This window comes from Phyllostomus discolor, chromosome 3, assembly GCF_004126475.2.
Source record: "Phyllostomus discolor isolate MPI-MPIP mPhyDis1 chromosome 3, mPhyDis1.pri.v3, whole genome shotgun sequence".
Lineage (NCBI taxonomy): Eukaryota > Metazoa > Chordata > Mammalia > Chiroptera > Phyllostomidae > Phyllostomus > Phyllostomus discolor.
In genome coordinates, this window is record NC_040905.2 from 53654398 (window position 1) to 53670772 (window position 16375).

General features: G+C 34.0%; 1 pseudogene; it reads right to left on the reverse strand.

The window, feature by feature from the left end:
• Positions 1 to 683: 683 nt before the first annotated feature.
• On the reverse strand, positions 684 to 1844 carry LOC114493239 (annotated as a pseudogene).
• Between the last annotated feature and the right edge of the window lie 14531 nt (positions 1845 to 16375).

A 16375-nucleotide genomic window follows, 5' to 3' on the forward strand; every position in this document is an offset into this window, starting at 1 on the left:
GGCTTGGGCGCCTTTGTCGCTGCAGAGCCCAGCCTGCTTGTTACATTTGGCTGTCTCTTTCAAGGGCAGCAAATCTGTCTGGACCTTGACATTCCTCCATTGGTAGCCTGTATAATCTGAGGAAGACAGCTCCTGCTGGCATCTGTGGGTAGCAGTGGAGTTGAAGACCTTTTCCCTGGCCCTAATCAGTTGAGGATAACTGTCAGATGCTGCTACTGGACCTGCCAATCACCACTGATTGAGGCGCACCTAATTATACAATCACATTTCTTACATTATGTTAAACCAAAGACTGGTTTGTCATACTTGGCAATGACACATCTCTTGCAATATTTGGCATACTTAAAAGTCATTATTTATCTAAAACTGATAGATAACTGAATATACTGTATTTCTGTATTTTATCTGGCAGCTTTACCAGTGGAAAACTGAAACTATTAGGTAAGGTAGCAGCAGCTTTCAGTGGTTCCACTAGAGCCCAGTGAATGAGACCTGAAAGTCAAAATGAGTCAAAATGCAAAATAAAGTAAAATAACAGAGTTTCTTTTGGTAAGTGCCAAGAGGCTGTCTTTCAGAGATTCTTGAGCCTCAGTTCTCAGGAAGTAGGGTGCCCAGGTCGGTGATATCTTAAGAAAGGACCAGAATAAGGTTCCCTGGACAGGCCACTGTCTGTTCCTCAGATGTCATGCTGAGTGGCAGATCCTAGGCCCATGTTTGTAGGTTGAAACTTGGTCCATGGACTCACAGACAAGGTCTATAGTCCTCATGGTCTGGTCTTCAGAGATAGCCCCATGGGGCAGGTCTATATAAATGTGGGAAGAGCCACAAGACTGTTGTGCTGGATAGTGTCACTAGTTGATGCCCATCTTGGAAAGCATTGCTTGGGGTAAATCTGCACAGCAGTGGAATGCTAATGCTAACAGATAGATGAGGACATCACTAAGCTCCCTTTCAAGGGTTGCCATTCTTTGGGGCCAGGGTTGGGGGGGTAAGCTGTTCATGGGACTTCCACTGAAAGACCTCTACCAGCTCCCCCATTTCTCCCACCAAGGCTAGTAGCAAGTTCCGAGGCTGGTGGAAATGGTCCCAGTCTCTTTCAGCAGCAAACTCAGCCGAGAGGCAGTGGATGTCCTCGAGAGTGGCTCCAGGCTAAAGCCAAAGGCAGCATCAATGTCCTGTGCCCCTGTGTTCCCACACTTCTCCCCCCTCCACAGCGGACATGCCTGCTGCACTGCAGCCCAGCCTCTATTGATCTTAAATTCACATTTTATCACATCATGAGATTCATAGATTTAAGGGCTGTTTTTGAAATTTTTCTGTTAATCGATGTTTTCATGATTCAGACTACATTAAGTTAAATTGATTTAATAGCTGTATTTATAGTATATTTTAATAATCATTAATTTTGTTTTGTGGGACTCTCTAGGGGTTGTTGTGCATGTTTTTCCATCTGAATGCTGTAGGCTACTTTTAAGGTTTCAAAAAAAAGAAACAGACTACTGGTATTTTACCAATGCCTTAACTTATAGGTCAATTTAGAGTGAAATATTTTTGTTTATTCTTTATTTGAGTCAGTTAGCTTTTTCATGTAACAAATCACCCAAAAGTTAGTAGTTTAGTATACCATTCCAATTTTCAAATCGGCAACACAAGTCAGGTTCAGCTGGGAGGTGCTTTTGCTCTCAGCTAGACTCACAGATGTTTACAGTCAAGCGCCTTACAGATTTCTGACTTTCCAGCTCCACAACCATGTGAGACCAATCTTTAAAAGAAATCTGTTCTGTTTCTCTCATAATTCTGACAGATACAGACGGACTCATTTGGGATAGTCCTCTATTCTCCATGGTTTCTAAGCCTGCACCAGTCTAGCCCAGATCGTTTTCCTAGTGACAAGGTAGGGCTCCAAGAAAGAAGGAGCAATGATGCAAGGCCCTGAAATGACACCTAGAACCTCCCTGCATCTTATCGTCAAACGCAAGAACGTCTTGAATACAGGAATGGTGTATAAATCTTTTTGAGGGGATGGGGAAACTAATATGATATGCAAAAAGTGTACAGTTTTTTGCTTATTCAGGTTATATTAATAGTCTTGATTAGGGTTTAAAGTATTTCTTACATAGGCACTAACTTCTTAACCAGTATCTCAGGAATTTAATTGTTTTATCTACTATCTATTTTAAATGGTATATTTACTTCCAATATTTTATTAAGAATTATTTATTTGCTCAAGTGAAATATTTATTTTACTACAATAATTTAGTGAATTCACATTTTATTAAATGACACTTTTTAATTGTTTATTAATAGATTTGAAAGTTCTAGGAATACAATTATATCATCTTTAAATACTTATTTTTGCTCCTTTTCTTCTAATCTTTACCTTCTCAGGTTTTTTTTTTATGTTTGTTTGTTTTGCTTTGTTCTCTCTAACTGTATTAATAAATACTTTCAGAGAAATGCTATTAATGGAGAAATTCTTGCAATATGTCACCATTAAGCACGATGCAAGCACTGGTTTAACAGATTGATAACTAGATCAATCTGAAGACATATCCACATATTCATTCCTTTTTAATTGTTTTATCATGAATGCTTTTTAAGTACAATATACCCATGATAAGGATTATCTGAATATTTAATATGGCAAATTTCATTATGAACTTTCTAAAACTGGACCATTTCATATTAATATAATAAGTTGATCTTTATCATAGTTTACTACTCTTTTAATGTGCTTTTGGATTCTATGCTCAGATATTATAGTAAAGTATAAGCATCTTTAAAAGTAAAATTGGCATACAGTTTTCTGCTTTGTTGTTCAGTTTAAAGCACTTTGATGTCTATTGTATGCTGGTGACAACTGCCTGTTAAATTTTTGAAAAAAGTGTTATTTTGTCACCATTGCTTCTGTAGTATTTCCTTTCTTTATCCTTGATTACAGTCCTAGGGATATCCCTTAGTCTCTCTTGTCACAGCTTTTAATGAACAATTTCATTTTCAGACAATAAAAGAATCTGGTCCTATTGATATTAAAACACTGATTTATTATCCAATTAAAACTTCTTTGATCCTGAGCTCAGACCTGATGTGTTGCAAAACTTTAGGGAGGAAGGAAGGAAGATCATGATTGACTTGTTCCTTCTCCTTTGCTATTGCTTGGCATATTTGTTCTGTGGTTTTGACCTGTTCTTCAAAGGTCAAGGCCCAGGGAATCTAAAACCATTCTCATTTTCTCAGATCCCTAAGATTTATTAGGGTGGATGGATTTCTTATTTCTCATTTAAATTCCATCTCCTACAAAGAATTAATCATATTGTTTTATCAACCTGATTCCTCCTTTCCCAATAGCACATCACTTTCTAGGCTACAAACCTCTCTTTCCTTTCTAATTCAAAGCATCACACATTAATTTATTGGGTATAACTAATTTTAGGGAAAAATCTAAATAAACAATAAACAAGAGTTAATGAGTTTGTTACCTGAAACTGCTTAGCCTTAATTCAGTGAAAAATATTCAAAGTCAGTTTTCAGAATACATACATTGTAATTCTGCATGAGAAGCAGGAAAGTCCCTAATAGAATGGACCCTAATTTGAATACCAGTACATTTTTTTTTGCATTTGTGCAAGGTAAGCAGAGAAGAGTTAATGATGTGCCTTCAGGGGGTAATAGGGACATTTTAACTCCTGCAAATATAGAGGCAGCATGGTGTTTTGAGTAAGAAGGAAGACTCAAGAGCTAGAGGTATGCACTTCTAAGCAGTTGTATGACTCAGAGTTGTTACCTCACCTCCCTCTGTTCAATTCCCTTAACTGAAATAGGCGATAAGTAATACCGATCTCAGTATTATAGGACATTTAAATTATTTGTAAGGTGTTTCAGTGTCTGACTCAGAGTAAGCATTGCATACAAGTTTATTAAATACATAAATAGAGATAGCTGGATGATGTTGAGTCATATAGCTTGAACACAATGGAAAATTACCATCTTGAGCAATATGATAGAACAGCAATTTTCAACTGATATGCTGCAGTAGGCATGCCAGTGTGCTGCAACAATTTTTAAAACATGCAATGCTCAACTATTTAGTATGGGCACTGACCTCTTTTCCCTTAGATTGTCAAATAAAAAAATGACAACATCCAACAAAACAATAGCCATCTTGTGTGAATGTCTTGTGTTGAATCATGTAAGTATATGTCATGTAATAGATAATATTTTATAATATCAATAGATACTGTTTATCATGTTGCATAATAAAGTTGCATTTGATTAGTTAATATTGGTACCAGAAGACCTTATATTCAAGAATAGTCACCTGACTTTTTATAAAGGGATTTTGGAGCAAAAAGGGACAGGAAATTATTACTACTATTTTTTGTAAGTCAATCAAAATTATACCTATTTTTTGTCAGATGGGCAAAAATGTATTTTTGCTGTGCTGAAGAATTTTAGTAATTAGTTTATATGTGTCATGAGATGAAAAAGGTCAAAAACAGCGTGGATAAAGAAATACATGAGTATGAAAAGTTGGGGTCATGGAAGTCTCTAAGTCTCTCTTCATCCCAGGGCTATATTCCCCATATAATTTCAGACTGAGCAGTAAACATATGGAAAGAGAAACAAACAACACATTTTTCCTCAATTTAGGAATCTTTCTCTGGGTAACCTTTATTAGTAATTTTGAAAATGTCTTTCTGTATTTCTCTCACTGACAGACTCTGGAAAGATGATAATCTAGTGTGTGAAGGCTCAATAGTTGACAGAAAATAACTAAGTAAGACAAATAGTTCTAGAAAGAACACATAAGTGAAAACGAGTTAAGATTGAATATTAAGATAGCAAACCATTTAATACATGTCATTTGACACTTTGTGGCAGAAAATTTCTCTGTGGACTGGCTGTTGAAGACTCCGTCTTCTCTGTTTCTTCCTTCTGCCTTAGAAAAGTACCTCTCAGACAACAAATGCCTGTTTATTTATCATGTATTTTAAATTGGCACAACTAAATAAGTTAAATAGAGTGCTTTCTTATTCAAAAGCATGTTACTATCACCACCCATCATCCAAAACTTCATAAGTAAAGAAACCTCATTTCAAATAGCAATTTATCTATTTTATTTACTAGAAGCATTAATTGTATTTAATTAATATAGCTATGTTGTTCACTCAAATATACTAGATCTGAAACTCTAAGGACTTTTAGTCTTCTGTTATTATAAATTCAACCTGTCTATAATTAAATTCATCTCTTGTTTTCTTCATTAATAGCCTGCTGCTTGTATGTATTATTTAATTATTTAAGGTGGCCCTGATTCTACCAGGGACATATACAGGGTCCACAGTCATGTTTGGGTCCTCCTTTTAGTCTCACACAAATCTGTCATAATACCATACCAATATTTTAGTGGTTATATATCAGCCAATAATTAATTTTTGTTCTCAATGACATGCCAATCTTGGCTCTCATAACAAATACATGAGGGATGACTGAAATAGCCGCATACATTTTCTCTCATATTCTTAACATCAGACATATCTTCTACTATTCTCTTATAATGATGTAAAGTATTTCACAGATCTCAAAAGTTTTGGTGGATGCTGAGCAAAAATGGACCAGCTTTCCTTCTACTAATATCTAAGACAGTGCTTTGATAACAGTCACGCTGGTCTTCACATCTGAGTTCTTCAATGGACTTATTTCTGTTCACCTTTGAGCCTTAGCTCACCTCTTTCTACCTTTCTGTAGTCCTTTTGTATGTTTGCCCCTACAAGTCATCAGTGACAAGTCCAGACATGGTGCATGTCTTCTGATGAGATCATATTTTCTGCTAGTTCAGTGTACTGTATTTTCTGGTTAAATTTATTTTCTAGTTGAAGTGGACAATTAGTTTTCTTGATATTTAGAAAGAAATAAATAGGAAAATTAAGAATTTTATATAATTTTGTCACAGTTTTATTTATATGATTTTTACATTGATGGGTTTCTGAATATATCTTACACTATGTGTGATGTGGAGATAAAAAAAAAGTTCCAAAGAAAATCAGAAGTTAAGAAAATCAATATTATCTCAAGCCAAATTACTAAATTTCATATCACATGAAATTGATTCCCAACTATGTAACAATGGATGAGGTGGAATAATATGTGTTTCTCGGTTTCAAGTTTCATCATATATAAGGAATAAAATATCAAGAAACTGCAAAATTGTTTCATGTAGTTTTAAACACATCACACTTTCTTTTGAAAGATAACTTAGAAAACTATAATAATCAAAGTTTTAGAAAGAAGACTTATGGGAGAAAAGATACACACATTTTGCTGTAATGCGACCAATGATTTCTTATATTTATGTATTTATGCATATTTTAGTTTCCCTGATTTTCTTCCTTCATCAATGTAAACTTTTATTCTTTGTTTTTATGCTTCATAAATTCAGTTTCCATTTACAAAGAGTGATTAGTTTGTTTAATATATTGTATAGAGGAAAAATATGCCAATTCATTTTCTTTCTTTATTCTCATTATTTTAATGATGCCACAAATTTTCCATGTTTTAATTTAATTATTTAACTGTGGTTCAGTGATTTAAACTATAAACACAATGACAAATGGTGAAGGGAGAGAATTAGATCAAGTTATTTATCAATAAATTATTCTAAATGGATTCATATTTCTCCCACAAAGCAAAATGTAATAGTTTAGAAGTCTCCACAGGAGCTAGAAGAAAAATAAACTGAATAAATTGGGTTACAACAGCAGGATTTAAAAAGGGAGGAGATCAGGGAAAATGAAGTTGTTATTTTTGTTTTAATGCCTATAGAATTCCAAAGGAGAGTTTCACCTTAAGTAGAAATAACCGAAAATGTCATTTGGTAAAAAAAAAAAAAAATATTTTCCTAAATGACAGATGAATTAGAAAAGAACTTTTTTTCCTTTTGTTTATACATTAGCTTAAATGGCAAGCATGTTATCATCACAACTGAAGCCTGTCAGATAAAAGCACCTGAAAGGATTTTAGTTTCAGTTCACAGATCTTAATCTATGTGGAATCTGATACAAAGACACATATAAAATATGTTAAAAATGTTTTCTAAAATATTAATCTTTGTATTTTTATAGAGTTGAGGATCAGGTGTATCTTCTATATTTTACTTAGAGAAATAATTCTTAATAATGTTTCAGGAAGTTACAGAATGGCTGAATGTTCATTAGACTCTTTGAGAGCTCTATTGAACAAATTGCCTAAGATTACTCGCAGAATTTTTAATTTCATTAAGAGGAAGAAGTTACAGAAGTAAGATTTTATTGCTATCCATTTTATCTCTATTATACAAAGAGAATGATGGAAATTAATCAATAAAAATACATTTGTATCATCCTATACCACTTTGTTTTAAAGTCACAATGAAATATGGAGCCATAAGAGGGAATAAATCCAAGGAGCTCACACAGCGATCTCAGCTATTATGTTGGTAAATATTAATATCAACATGTATATAACTTGGTCACAATCATCAATTATAAAATATATTGTTCTTGTTACACAGCTTTTAAGTTCTAATCAATATAATATTTCATCTTAGATCATAGGAAAAAACTGTATTCAGGTTTAGAGTATGAGAACTCAATTTCACTCACACTCTACTATAATAAAACGTTCATAGTATGAGCTACCTCACCTTCTTTGGGATTTTTAATTTATTTATCTTGTACAAATTTACCTGGAAGTGACAAAATTATAAAATATTGAGAACTGAAAATACCATGCACTGTGCTTGGTTCTGTAGACAGTAGGGTTATTATGTCAAACATGATGACAGCCTTCATTGAGTTTATAGCATTCTATAAGGATATAAAAGTGTCAGATGCTATAAAATTGTGCATGGAGTCTCTTAATTGAGATTAGAACATGGGAAAAAAGAGGCAATGGGGCAGGCAGAAATGATAAAGGCCTTTCTGAGGTAATGACCTCAATGCTTAGTTTTGAAGTAGAGACAATGAGTTTTCTAAATGAAGGCATAGGGTTAAGAATACTACGGTTATTTACATGATGGAATACTACACAGCAAAAGAAAGAAGGAGCTTATACCCTTTGCATCAGCATAGATGGATTCTCAGAGCATTATGTTAAGTGAAATAAGTCAGGAAGTGAAAGACAAATACCATATGATCTCACGTTTAAGTGGAACCTAAACAACAAAACAAATGAGCAACCAAAATATAACCAGAGACATTGAAATTAAGAACAATCTGATAGTAACCAGAGGGGAGGGGATAATGGGGGAGAAAGGATGAAGGGTTTCAGGGAGAACTATAAAGAACTCATGGACAAAACCAAGGAGAAGTGGAATCAGGGGAAGGAGGTATGGGTGGCTGGTCTGGGAGGGGATTGGTTGGGGGGAATGCAGACAACTGTACCTGAACAACAGCAACAACAAAAAGAATACTATAGTTAAAAGAAATTGTGAGCCCTGGCTGGCATAGCTCAGTGGATTGAGTGCAGGCTGTGAACCAAAGTGTCACAGGTTCGATTTCCAGTCAGTGTACATGCCTGGGTTGCAGGCCATGACCCCCAGCAACCGCACATTGATGTTTCTCTCTCTCTCTCTATCTCCTTCCCTTTCCTCTCTAAAAATAAATAAATAAAATATTTTTTTAAAAAAGGAAATTGTGATGGATAGGAAACAATAAAAATAAAATTAAAAATTATTAAAAAATGTTTCAATTTCTAGTAGAGATGGCCAGAAGTCATTTTAAAGTTATTATATCAGAAAATAAAAATGGTGGTTAAGGCAACAAAGACTTGGAGCAAATAGATGGTGACTGAAGCTGTGAAAATGGTAGCAGTGTTTGTAGAAGACTATGGCAAGGTATTTATGAGTTTAATTAACATAAAGACCAATAATATCATTAGTCATTAACTCATAGGGAATCATATTTGTTTCCCAAATGCATATAAAAGACCAGATAGAAATACATAAACATGATAAAGGTTTTTAATTCTTAATTATTGAGAATCTGGGTGACATTTTTCTTCTTTTCAGCTTTCTGTATTAAATTTTCTCTATCATTTGATAAATATAAAATTGCTGTTTTTAAGAGTATTTAGATATGAACCCAATTTGCTTTTGCTTATGGAGCAAGGTACAAGGCAAGATATTTTTAAGGAGTCTACTTTAGTATGTTTACTAAAATGAATCAAATAAAATGATTAAGGTCTCATTTTAAGCAAGTTTAACATGGAAATGAATATTAAAAAATGGAATCAGCATAGTTGAATATTTAGGACTATTTATTAAATGGGAATCAAAAAAGTAATATTCAAATACTTTGGAAGAAAAAGGAAAATATTTAGATATTAAGAAAGAGATTGAATAAAACTCAAGAGAATTTTATTCTGGAAAGAAGAGGGAAACGGCTTTAGAAGAGGGAAACGGCCTTTCTGAGATCTGAATGTGTCTCACAAATCCTGCTGGGTTTTGCTGTCCTCTGTCTTTGGGAGAAATGAAAGCTATAATGTGTCTTAGCAATGAAGATAAAGGAGTCCCTTGATATATTTGGATATTTTTTCCTTTGATAGACCACGTTGATTACAATAAGAAATGCTACTCAAATTTGTTTTCTTTGTTTTAGAATGTTCATATTTTAATGGCATCTAGGAATATACATGTAAAAGTTATAAGTTTAGTACCAGTAGAATTTGAAATACATAATCCTCATAAGTCCAACATTATTCATATTACAAATAAATAAGCACAGAAAATAAATGATCAATCCTTAATATTATTAAATTACAGAAAGACACTGAGATAAATGGATTTTAAAAGAAAATATATTGTGTTAGTAGGTTTAAAAATGCAATCTGATTTTAATTAGGGTGTTTTCATGAACCTTTGCCAAGATGAGTCGTGTTTCCAATTGCCACCCAATGTCAAAGTTTTGATTTGTGTCACAATGCAGTACCTTTTCATTTTAATTATCATTGGAATAATGGAGTAAAATCTAGTATAAAGCAGATCAGTTTGAACTGTATAGAAAGGTTTTGTTATTAAAACACCATGAAATCTTGAAAGTAGGTCATTGTTGTAATGCAACCTGACACTTTCATTGCTACCTAATGGGTAGTTGTTCTGATGATTGGTTAAAACATGTGCAAAATCAATCAAGGAAATTATAGAACATCCCCAAAGTGAAATGAAGCCTTTAGGTTTTTAATTGAAGTTTCTTTTATGCTGCAGACATTTCTTTCTTAGGAGTGGAGCAGATATTGAACAATATTTGAGTATTTTTTTCTATATTCTTCAGATAATAATAAAATGTGCTATGATGACATGCCAGAAAATAGAAACAATTAACAATTCTCTGAATATTTATAGTTTTCTTTCAAAACATTTAAAAAAATGTTCTCCAGACATCTTTGTTTTTGGCTCTATAACATAAGAATCACTATGTTGGCTTCTTTATGCACTGACCAGTACAGAATGAGTATTTCACAGTGTTAATTATAAGTTTATCAGTCTTAAATAACATAATGAGTACAGAATTTTGTAGATGTGTCTCATTTCTACCTATCAAGATATTATAATTTTATTTTCTACATTCATAAATCCATGATTTAGACATTAGAAGGCCTTTAATCAAAGTAACAGTAAGCTGACCTGGAAAAATCCTGGCAGTTTAACTGTCTTCAGTTTGGAACCTATGGTATTTTACCCAATTCAAAGGCACACATGTGTGCTAGGCTGTTTCTTCTGTGATAAAAGCAAATCGATAACCTTGGAAGCAAGAAGACCTATTAACAAGTGGTCTGGATTGATAGAGCTGCTAGCACTGTCACGGTGGCCTAAGAGTCCAGTTGTTATTGAGCTGATTTTCATTAACTGTGGACTGGCAGAACATCAAGAGAAACCACTACAGACAACAACAAAGCATGCCTGATAAAATACTGGCAAATAGCATTTTTTTAATATATATTTTTTAAGATTTTATTTATTTATTTTTTTAGAGAGGGAAGGGAGGGAGAGAGAGAGACATCAATGTGCGGTTGCTGGGGGTCATGGCCTGCAACCCAGGCATGTACCCTGACTGGGAATCGAACCTGCGACACTTTGGTTCGCAGCCTGCGCTCAATTCACTGAGCTACGCCAGCCAGAGCACAAATAGCATTCTTAATAAAAAGGTCAGTCAAGGTACTGCAAGGCTGTCTCTTACTTGGAAAACACTAAACCAATTAGGAATATGAAACCTTATTATCAACATAAGAATAAGTTAAGTATTCTTTTGGGTAAGACCCAGGATTTATTGGAGCTCAGGGAATTTAATATTTTAGTATCATATTCTTGCTTAATTTCTGCTTGAGTCATCACTCAAATATCTTTATTTCTACAGTCTTAAAAAACAAATTCTAAAAAATAGGTTAATTTTCAATTTATCGGGAATAATCTCGTAAATATTAAAAATTTATGGAATAGTTACCATTGAGATGATAGTCTAATTTTGCGGTGGAATAAATGAATGAAATTATAAACCTAGAATGTGATTTGCTGATTCTCAGAATACTATTCTTTGAACGTAGAGTAATGTTTCTGAAACCAGAGATATTTGAACAGATAAAAAAAGGAGTCTTAATGAGCAAACTTTTGTCAGTATGTTATTTTCATTTCAACTATCTCTTCCGTCTGTTCTCAGTTTATCATTATTACTTAGTGATGTTGATGTTTAATTAAACATAGTTTATTGAACTCTTGCCCTTTGTTTCAGTTCCATTAATATATACTAGCCTCCATTACAATTTGCCAGCTTATAGGATCCAGGGACATACTATCAAGTATCTAACCAATACTTTTCAAAATTATCAACGTTATCAAGGAAAAGTATTGTACCTACTCCTGAGAAAAACCTTTAACAAAAGGGGAGTAGGTGGAGCATGCTTCAACATAATAAAGGCCATATATGACAAACCTACAGTTAATATCATACAGAATGGAATTTCCTCAAAAAAACTAAAAATGAAACTGCCTTTTGACCTGGCAATTCCACTGCTGGGATTACACCCTAACAATCATGAAACACCATTTCAAAAAAACCTACGCACCCCAATGCTCATAGCAGCACAATTTGCAACAGCCAAGTGCTGGAAGCAACCTAAGTGCCCATCAGTAAATGAATACATGAAAAAACTATAGTACATTTGCACAATGGAATTCTATACAGCAGAAAGAAAGAAGGAGCTCCTACCCTTTGCAACGGCTTGGATGGAGCTGGAAAGCATTATGCTAAGTGAAATAAGCCAGGTGGTGAAAGACAAATGCCATATGATCTCACCTATACATGAAACCTAATCAACAAAACAAACAAGCGAGCAAAATATAACCAGAGACATTGAAATAAAGAACAAACTAACAGTAACCAGAGGGGTGGGGGGAGAGGGATAATAGGGGAAAATAGGGGAAGGCCCATCAAAAATTAGCATTTTCTTTTAATCTAAAATTGTTTTAAAACAAACAGCATCTATCTACACACACACACACACTCTCATCCCACATATGATGTATGGTTACAAATAAAGGAGGCCCTAACCAAATACTCAGTGCCTACTGATCTCTGATTAATGGGCTCCAGTCAAGTCAAGGGAAATGTTAAAAACAGACGATCATATCTTCTCGTAGAACTAAGGGACCACCTCCCTCTCTCCTGGTTTTAAAGCCTGTCTCCGATAGTCCCTGCTTCTTCACTCTGCTTCCAAGTGACCCTGAGTAGTGCATGGCTCTTCCCAGACTGTGAGAACACATGACTAACAAACAAATGGCTGTCCATCTCATCCCTCCAGTGTCAGTCATCATGTTCAGATATCTCCATAACCCCAAGGTGCGAACCCCTCCCTCAACAACAAGGTGAAGAAAAGGTAATCAAAACACCAAGAGAAAAGTGTCCAAAAGAATCTAAACTACCTTTATTCATCTATCTTGTGTTTCCAATTTTTCGACTCACCAAGTTATGCTTCTCTAATTATCTCCATGTTTTCCTAACCTCTGATGGGTTTCTAACTCTTTGTTTTTTTGTATATTATTTTTCTCTTTTCACTTATACATTCTAGAATTCTAAAGACTTTATGGAAGCCGGGTAATGGTTCTACCACCATATGTAATCACCCTAAGATAGTCTTTGCTTTATCTTCTCTTCAAGGATATTTTTTCAATTAATCATTTGAAGCATTACAGTTTATGGCTTAGACACATTTGGTGACAACATTACTAGTCTGTCATCATTATTCTTTTTATGAGTTGCATAGTGGAATCAAAATCTTCTTTTTAAGAAATTATATCAGTCTTTACTTCATGTTAATTGTCATATTTAGATTTAGTCAGGTAAGAATTAACTTTTTTAAACTTTATTTTCTAATCTAGTCATGCAAATTAGCTGATGGTTTCTGACAACTTAATGTTGTTTCATGATTTAAATTCATTTATATATGAACAAAAGAAGTCAAATAAATCATAACATTTTATCTAAAAATATGTATGCTCTTCAGAAAATAGCAAAGGTTGATAGACTGGAATAAAACCTACAATTACATGTACCTATATTGCATACTAATGATGTATAGCAGTGCCTTTTTTGTATAATCAGTCTACTTCTGCATATACTATGTACTAATGGTCCATGCAGTCACTGCTATGAATGACATAATTTCTGTGCACATCTGTGTTAATGACTGGAGTTAACTATTTCTATGAAGTAATTAAATAATACAGTTCCGACAGTGCTATGACAAAACAGAAAAATAATCCATAGGTTAATAAATAGTTTTAGCAAGTAGCAAAAAAAAATGCTGCTACTGTAAAGAGCAAGATGTATAGTGTCCTGGTTGTCTTTGAAAGTTTAGAAGATATGCCTTTTAAACCAGTTAAGATTGGTGTCTTTTTGTTTTGTTTTGTAAAGGTAGCTGTTTGAGTACTTTTTCTGTTTAATTTTTTTTTTTTTACTGGAGCATATTCTGGTGAATTTTCCCTTTCTAGAAAATGCATATCCACCCAAAATTCAAATATATGATACCTTAATAAGTAAGTGTTAAACAAGAATAAATGAAAAGTGTTGATGTAGATGTATTTAGGTACATCTACAGGATTGCTAAGGGAGCACTCTCCTGACAGTCTCCAGTTACAAAGGCACCTTATCTGTGAGACTGAATGACATGGGGCATTGAGAAGGGTCGATCCTTGAACTGATTCCTGATTAAAATAAGAGAAATAAAACAGGTTTGCTAAATAGTAGTGGTTCATCTGAGACTGGATCCAAAATGCCTTTCACCCTTTCCTGAAATTACCCAAATTCTATCATTATTTTCAAGACCCATTTTCAATTACTTCCCCATATAAGACTCAAGTCATATTTCCTCTTTTCCTCAACTTCCAGTTTCTATTCAATTAATTCAAATAACTCCATAGGTGAAAGATTTTTTATTTATTGATTTGAGAGGGAGAGGGAGAGAGAGAGAGAGAGAGAGAGAGAGAGAGACATTGTCTTTTTGTTTCACTTATTTATGCATTTATTGATTCTTATATGTGCCCTGACTGGAAATCGAGACTGAAACCTTATATCTGGAAGATGCTCTAACCAACAGAAAGACCAGACTATGGCTTATAAGTGAAGGATTTTTAAGGACCCATATTTTCTTCAATGTACCAGAAACTACAGTAAATTAAATATTATGTCATAAACTTCATTTACATTTGACTCCACCAAGGACAGCTGTTCATTGATTTCTACTTGCATTTTACTGTCCCTAATACCACTTTCTCCTCACCCAGTCTCACTCTGTGTTCTTTTATTGTAACCACGCCTTTGCAATCATCCTCACCCACTTCACCTACCTGTATCTCTCTCATACTCAACTGAAGAAATTCCCACTCAGGCCAAGTTTAGCTCTCCTTAAGTAAATATGCGAAACACACGTGTATGTGTGTACTCCTATACATGTACTATTGCAACAGCCTTTCATTTTAAATTCAGGGTCACTAATATCAAGTGAAATCTTAGTCATGAAAGTAAGTCTCCATTTGCCTAGAATTCCAGTGTTTCTAACCTTTACTAGTCAAGATAATTTAGGTTATTCTGTTAAAATAATCACCTCCTAAACTTCCACATAAACAGACAAACAAACAATGACCCCACTTCTCATTCATTCAAAATATGCAAGACTGAGAATCTTTCCTAGACAGCTGTTGTATAATTGATGGTTCAGCATGTACCCTTTACAGGGTCTTAAGATACCACTATTGCAGTGTCAGGGGAAAAGCTCTTTAGGAAATCTATCTCAGGCAGTCAATTGTTTGCCTGAGAAAGAATTGATTTTCTGAAATAAATCTTTCAGAAAAGCGAAACACATTTAAAGGAACAGAGTCAAATGATGACACCTAAATTAAGAAAGAAGAAAAATTTTTGCTAAATATAGGTGCATATATGTCAAAAAATGTTCTCAAAAAAGTTTATATGTGAGGTGATGGGTGTGATAAATTCATGGGGAATCTTTTTGCAATATATACATATATCAAATCATCATGTTGTATCCTTTAAATATCTTATAACTTTGTCAATTAGACCTCAGTAAAGCTGGAAAACCACAGGATTCCTAGTTAAATTTGAGTTTGTAAAATAAATTAATAATTTTAATATGTGTATACCATGTGATATTTTGGAAAACACCTACTAAAATATTGTCATTTACCTGAATTATGAATTTAATTGTGTTCTCCTCTTTATCTAGCATCCCTACACCCAAGTACCAAGAGGGAATTCTGGAAAACATTAGTGAGCAGGACTATGTGAACCACCAACCTTTTTATATCAGAGACCACATAAAAATTATAATGTCTTTACCCTTTTGGAACCCCAGTTGAGTTTGTTTATGGCAACAGGTAACTGACCCTGGGGATTTAGGTGCCCCAGATCCTAGCCTAGTCACCCTGAGGAATAAAGGAAGTAGCGTAAGATCATTCAGAAGCTTCTGCCCTGAACTCTTTCCTCTGCCAAATCTCCTTCAGGTATTCCACTGCATGCCTGCATAACAATTGGTTATTCATTAATTGATTGATGGACCTTTTTCTGATGCCTAAATTTTTATTGTTGACAATGCCAAATGATGAACTTCAAAGTGGCTGATTTTAATAAAATAAGTAGTTAAGTATCTTCTAAGGAACCGAATAAACTATGTGGTGCTGCATAAAATCTTTGACCCTAGGATCTGAATGCTCATAATTTTTTTAAGTGTCATACCAAGCTGATAACACTGGTCTAAAAAGATTTTGAAATATGTGGTTTTGTATACTTCTTGAGTTCAACAGCCTAGTTCAAAATGATGTAGAAAATTTCTT